Source organism: Conger conger, chromosome 2, assembly GCF_963514075.1.
Source record: "Conger conger chromosome 2, fConCon1.1, whole genome shotgun sequence".
NCBI classification, from domain to species: Eukaryota; Metazoa; Chordata; class Actinopteri; order Anguilliformes; family Congridae; genus Conger; species Conger conger.
Window position 1 is genome coordinate 87699285 of NC_083761.1, and position 7500 is coordinate 87706784.

Here is a 7500-nt window from a genome sequence, read left to right on the forward strand (position 1 = left end):
CAAAATATCTCTGTAGCTCAGGACCTCAGCTTCAAAAAGGAGGCCCAGCCTTGGTTTGATAAACGACAGATCTCTCAGGAGATGAGACATACACTGGAAGATTTTCAAAAATATTTGCGCTTTTACAAACTATCAAAACGTAAATTCATCATTAGCTACATGTCAGACCCCTCACACCCAGGAGCTTATTTTTATACATTTAAAAATGGGCAACTGAAAGTGAAAGTCACAGGGACATAGAAAGAATAGACAGAAAGCAGGTATAGCTGGATATAGCTGGATTTGCATCTATCTCTCTCTCTCCCTCTGTCATTCACACACACACACACACACACATACACAGACATGCACGCGCACACACACACACACACACACCCACACACACATTAACTCACCGAGCACTTTATTAGGAACATTCTTACTTTATTACACCCACTTATTCATGTGATTATCTAATCAGCCAATTGTGTGGCAGCAGGTCAATGCATACAATCATGTAGATACAGGTCAGGAGCTTCAGTTAATGTTCACATCAACCATCAGAATGTGATCTCAGTGACTTTGACCATGGAATGATTGTTGGTGGCAGACATGGTGGTTTGAGTATCTCTGAAACTGCTGATCTCCTTGGATTTTCACACATACTATTCTCTACAGTTTGCAAAATAAGGTGTAAAAAAACTAAAATAAAAGCAGCAGTTCTGCAGACAGAAACGCCTTGTTAGTGAGAGTCAGAGGGGAATGGCCAGACTGGTCAAAGTTAAAAAATAAGTTTAATAAATACCTATGTGCTTACTGAGTGTATTTTCCTAAACATAAAAAATTGCCTTTTGTTGTATAATAATACGTTTTTCTTTTTCATAATCAGATATTTCTCTTAAGATTTTAATGTTTTAGATTTCCATGTAATCTTTTGTTTGATTTATATATAATAATCATTATAATAATAATCATAATCACAATGGTAGTAATATGGCTGTTTGAATGCAGTTTTCTTTGATTTATGTTCAATGCAGATTAATGTTTTGTGTTTAATATCGTTTTCAGATTTTCCCAAAATTACAATAAAAAATGTGAATGTTGATATTGTTTAGTGTATAATCATTTGATATTGACATCAAACCAGCACACACACACACACACACACACACACACACACACGTACGCAGCCTCATTTAAACAGCAAGGCTACCATCACTCTTTAAACAGTGATTTATCACATTGCCCCAAGGGTGTTACAAACCTGGAACTGAAACTGGACGGCCCAGCATTTTCACAAAACCATCAAGAATTCTTGAGAATCAGTGACTTAATTAATTAAGGAACAACACCTGGGGGAAAGCACCTGAATGCAAAACATGTCTTGTCCCTGTCCGAGTGGTTCATTTACATATGTTACCAGTCACCTGTAGCAGTCACACCACAGTAATTACACTAATGCCTGAAATCATTATTCAAGAAGTTTAGCTGCTAGTTGTAGCCCACTGATCCTCCTTTTTTTTATAAGAACATACATATATACCATAAAGGACTGTGTATTGGTTCACCCTGGGGTAAAACCCAACTTGACCAGCTTGAAATAGCCAGCTGATGAGTTCAGCTGCACAGAGGAGGCCCAGGTTTGTTACAGGGACCCAGAGATCTCTAAGAGAATGAGAACAGTTCTGGAAATATTATCGAAAGATTCGCACACACAATATGAAGCATTTGTTGTTCATGGGGTGCGCAGCTATTTCTGAAATCCTCTGTAAGCTGTGAGCATCACACATTACCCTGCTGTCATAAACAGCCTACGCTAGGTTTTGAAACAGCTGGTAGCTGGTTGGCCAGCTAGACAAGCTCTACACTCAACATGTTTTCACCAGCACAGGCTATGTAGCTGGTAGCTGGAATTTCAAACTGGTCATAGCTGGGTTTCACACCAAGGCAGGCATTGAAAGTGTCTGATGAGGAATGATTAGGAAGTCATTAGCTTGGGAATGAGAGAGCTCTTTCCTGTCCTGGAGCTGGAGACTGGGGCCAGTGGTGGAGGTAGGGAGTGGGGGTTTGGGGAGGGTGGGGATCAGATGTCGTTGCGACAGTCATACAGCTTGCCAGGGTGCAGGGGTCGTCCAAGGGCTGCAATTTCAATCGTGTCTGCATCCATGACTGTTAACAAGAATACAATTTGCCCTTGGCTTTTTAATACAATACAGGAGCAGCAAACCAGGACTATTATACGAAGCCCTCTGTATAATCTGCCTTCCTCCAAGAAGAGACAACAAACTCCTCAACATACAACTCATTACCATGAGCAAACCCATGCACAGCCTCATGCATTGTGTCTTCTACATTCCCAACATCGTTCATTATTCTCAGAGCTTGCCTCCCAGCGTCCGCCATCAGACCCCTCCAACTTATCCAGAATGCAGCAGCTCGTCTGGTCTTCAACCTTCCCAAATACTCACACGTCACCCCCCTGCTTACTTCCCTCCACTGGCTGCCTGTCATGGCTCGCATCAAATTCAAAACATTGGTGCTAGCCTTCCAAGCAGTTAAGGGGTCTTCCCCAGCTTATCTACAAACAATCATCAGACCCTACACCCCTGCCAGACCTCTTCGTTCAGCCTCCACAGGCCGCTTGGCACCTCCCCCTCTCAGAACCTCCACCTCACGCTCACGACTACTATCTGTTCTGGCTCCACGGTGGTGGAATGAACTCCCCATTGAGGTCAGAACTGAAGAATCTCTCCCCACCTTCAAGCGCAAGCTGAAGACACACCTCTTCAAGCAGCACCTCTCCCCATCCCTCCCTACCTCCCTGTGAACCTTAATTGTTGTCTCTGTGACTTGCTTTGTGTATCGGTATTTTTAGTTGGCTAGGTAAGCAGTGTTTGGATAGTGAACTTTGGTCACTTTTGCTCTGTTGTTTGTTTCTTTGTTCAAAAAAAAAAAAAAAAAATTGGCCCTTGTCCTTATCTTTGTTGTACAGGTAGCTGTTGAAATTGTACTTCCCTCTAGGGTCTTTCAGCACACTTATCCCTGGTTATGGGTATGCACTTTGTTGTACGTCGCTCTGGATAAGAGTGTCTGCCAAATGCCAATAATGTAATAATGTAATGTAATGTAACTGAGGGATCAAACTGCTGTCACACATTCAGTTTGCCAGCCTGAGGAGTTTTCTCAGCAAAGTTTCTTAAGGTGTACCAACATTCAAAGAACCATTTCTAAAATGGAGATTTAGCATTACATTCCATTAATTACATCTTATCCAGAGCGACTTACAGTTGATTAGACTAAGCAGGAGACAATCCTCCCCTGGAGCAATGCAGGGTTAAGGGCCTTGCTCAAGGGCCCAATGACTGTGTCGATCTTATTTTGGCTACACCAGTGATCAAACCACTGACCTTGCAGGTCCCAGTCATGTACCCTAACCACTACGCTACAGGCCGCCCAGCAAGATCTTTCTGCCAGATATATCAAAGTATTGACAGCTTTTCTCTCAAGACAGTCTGGTACCAATAAAAATTTGTTGAAATCCAGTCATCTTAATTGCTTTTGTTTCAATAACATAACTGATATCAGTCATACTGCCTCTGTTCAGCAAATGCCTCCAAGCTGACAATCTGAAGTTTGCTTATTTGCTTAAGTATGTGTATATACTGTACAATTCATATATTATTATTCATTCATTATAAATAAATGATTAAAATGTGATGGTAAAGTTATTGTTAAATGACTGAAATGGTGTCTGTGTTAGGAGTCTCACTGTGGGATCAAGAAGCCATCAGAAAAGATATGGATGTGAAACCACAGCCCCACACGCATCATGATCTTGGAATCTGTACCTCTCTCAGTGAGAAGTCCAGGCTGATGGAGATCAGTGGCTCACTGAAAGTCAGCTTCCTGGCAGGGCTGGTGAAGGTGGGGGGGTCGGGCAGCTACCTGAATGACACATTGTCCTCCATGCGACAGTGCAGGGCCACAATGCACTACAACCAAATGACTGAGTTCAAGCAGCTGGCTATGACCCAGCTGGGCAAAGTGATATACCCCAAAGTGTTTGACCTGAAGAGTGCCACCCATGTGGTGACAGGAGCACTGTATGGGGGTGAGGTCTTCATGGTCTTCGACCAGATGGCGTCAAATGAGGAGGACAAGCAAGATATTCAGGAGGAACTTAATTTTTCCATCAGTAAGATCCCAGAACTTGATATCAACAGTTTGGGAAAAGTGAAGCTGGCAGACGAGGAGAAGAAGAAGGTGGAGAAGTTCAGCTGCACGTTCCACAGCGATTCAGCGCTGGAGCAAAACCCCACCACTTATGAGGAGGCCGTGCAGTTGTACAAAAAGCTCCCAGAGCTGATGGGGGATGGAAGTGAAGCGGTGCCTGTCTGGGTGGGAGTGTTAAGAGTGTTAGCTGTGAGAGGCCTCTGTCTGAGAGTCAAGGGCGTGATGCAGTTGCAGCAGCCAGAGGCCAGATGAGGTGAAGAAAAGGCCAAAGAGAAAGAGAAAGAGGGCTGAAGAGACGACACAATGAAAGAGAAAGAGGGCTGAAGAGACGACACCATGAAAGAGAAATTTATAGCATAACCATAACAACATGTCAATCATCTTTAATTTAGGCGTAACATAACTTGTTTTCAAGCTCTGAGAATAATGAACGATGTTATGAATGTAGAAGACACAATGCATGAGGCTGTGCATGGGTTTGCTCATGGTAATGAGTTGTATGTTGAGGAGTTTGTTGTCTCTTGTTGGAGGAAGGGAGATTATACAGAGGGCTTCGTATAATAGTCCTGATTTGCTGCTCCAGTATTGTATGAAAAAGCCAAGGGCAAATTGTATTCTTGTTCACAGTCATGGATGCAGAGACTATTGAAATTGCAGCCCTTGGACGACCCGTGCATCCTGGCATGCTGTATGACTGTCGCAACGACACCTTTATCCCAGGTAATGTACCTGTTAAACAAACCTTTATCTCAGGTAATGTACCTGTTAAACACACCTATATCTCAGGTAATGTACCTGTTAAACACTCCTTTATCCCAGGTAATGTACCTGTTAAACACACCTTTATCTCAGGTAATGTACCTGTTAAACACTCCTTTATCCCAGGTAATGTACCTGTTAAACACACCTTTACCCCAGGTAACGTACCTGTTAAACACACCTTTACCCCAGGTAATGTACCTGTTAAACACACCTTTATCCCAGGTAATGTACCTGTTAAACACACCTATATCCCAGGTAATGTACCTGTTAAACACACCTTTATCCCAGGTAATGGACCCGTTAAACACACCTTTATCCCAGGTAATGTACCCGTTAAACACACCGTTATCCCAGGTAATGTACCTGTTAAACACTCCTTTATCCCAGGTAATGTACCTGTTAAACACACCTTTACCCCAGGTAACGTACCTGTTAAACACACCTTTATCCCAGGTAATGTACCTGTTAAACACACCTATATCCCAGGTAATGTACCTGTTAAACACACCTTTATCCCAGGTAATGTACCTGTTAAACACACCTTTACCTCAGGTAATGTACCTGTTAAACACACCTTTATCCCAGGTAACGTACCTGTTAAACACACCTTTACCCCAGGTAATGTACCTGTTAAACACACCTTTATCCCAGGTAATGTACCTGTTAAACACACCTTTACCCCAGGTAACGTACCTGTTAAACACACCTTTACCCCAGGTAACGTACCTGTTAAACACACCTTTATCCCAGGTAATGTACCTGTTAAACACACCTATATCCCAGGTAATGTACCTGTTAAACACACCTTTATCCCAGGTAATGGACCCGTTAAACACACCTTTATCCCAGGTAATGTACCCGTTAAACACACCGTTATCCCAGGTAATGTACCTGTTAAACACACCTTTATCCCAAGTAATGTACCTGTTAAACACACCTTTATCCCAGGTAATGTACCTGTTAAACACACCTATATCCCAGGTAATGTACCTGTTAAACACACCTTTATCCCAGGTAATGGACCCGTTAAACACACCTTTATCCCAGGTAATGTACCCGTTAAACACACCGTTATCCCAGGTAATGTACCTGTTAAACACACTTTGAACACTGAACACTGCACCACTGTACACATTTTATGCTAGTGTGTGCTACTGCGTTGTTACACACTTGACTTTGGACTGTAAAGACGCCAATAAAGTTTATTTCTCTGTGCACTTAGCAGTGTTAACATGGCAGCTGTGTTTATTCATGAAACTGAGGGATGGGTTTGTGAACTTTTGAAAAATATGTCTACAGCTGACAACACTCCCTGCCCTCAACACCCCCTGCCCCCAACACTCCCTGTCCTGTCCGCAACACTCCCTGTCCATGTTGGGGAAACTCCCACTTCTGTTTCTCACTTACCAGGGGTGCACAACCAGGGGGCCAGCAGGGAACAACAAGGGGCGATCCATTTCAAGATTTTTTGCCAACTTCTGGACTTAATTATCTAATTGACTCAATCATGTCTTATCTGACTTGTGTATGAGTACCAGTACCAGACTGCCGACTAAGTGTATCCTAATGATTTTACTGTGCTCAAGTACAGGGTAAAAACAAGGCAATTGGTTGGAATAAAAACCAGAAACCAGACCAGTGCTCCAGGACCTGTGCACCCCAGAGCTCCAGGCCTTGTGTACGCCTGAGCTCCAGGCCTTGTGTACGCCTGAGCTCCAGGCCTTGTGTACTCCTGAGCTCCAGGCCTTGTGTACTCCTGAGCTCCAGGACTTGTGTACGCCTGAGCTCCAGGCCTTGTGTACTCCTGAGCTCCAGGCCTTGTGTACTCCTGAGCTCCAGGCCTTGTGTACTCCTGAGCTCCAGGCCTTGTGTCCTCCTGAGCTCCAGGCCTTGTGTACGCCTGAGCTCCAGGCCTTGTGTACTCCTGAGCTCCAGGCCTTGTGTCCTCCTGAGCTCCAGGCCTTGTGTACGCCTGAGCTCCAGGACTCCTGAGGCAGACGGCTGCTGTGTCCAGTGAGAAGTTTGAGTGAAGGGATGCATCAAGAATAAATGAAAAGTACATGAACAATTTAACTGCATTCTTCATTTATTATTTCATAATTCAGTATATTCAGAAAACAAAATATCACATTTTTGTTGGAATTATATTGGTCAATGCTTTAATGTTGTTTCTTTACTTGACACTGACCAGCTTTATGGAACTATTTCCACTTCAGTATTGTGTCTCTTTAGTCTTTACACAATTTAGAAACTGTTGAATCCTCACATGCATAACAATATTATAACAATTACGACATTAAGTACTTTTTAAGATTTACTACCTATTTCTGCAACAGAGGCCATTTACAACCACCATAGCGACTTGCTCTCTTGAAGTAAAACAAGGAATGCTCCTCAGCGCCACCAAGTGGGAAAACTGCTAGTAACCACAGTCGCTAGCGCAGGTCACAGGGCTGACTGGGGGTGAGGTCACAGGGTCACAAGGTCACAGGGTCACAGGGCTGACTGGGGGTGAGGTCACAGGGT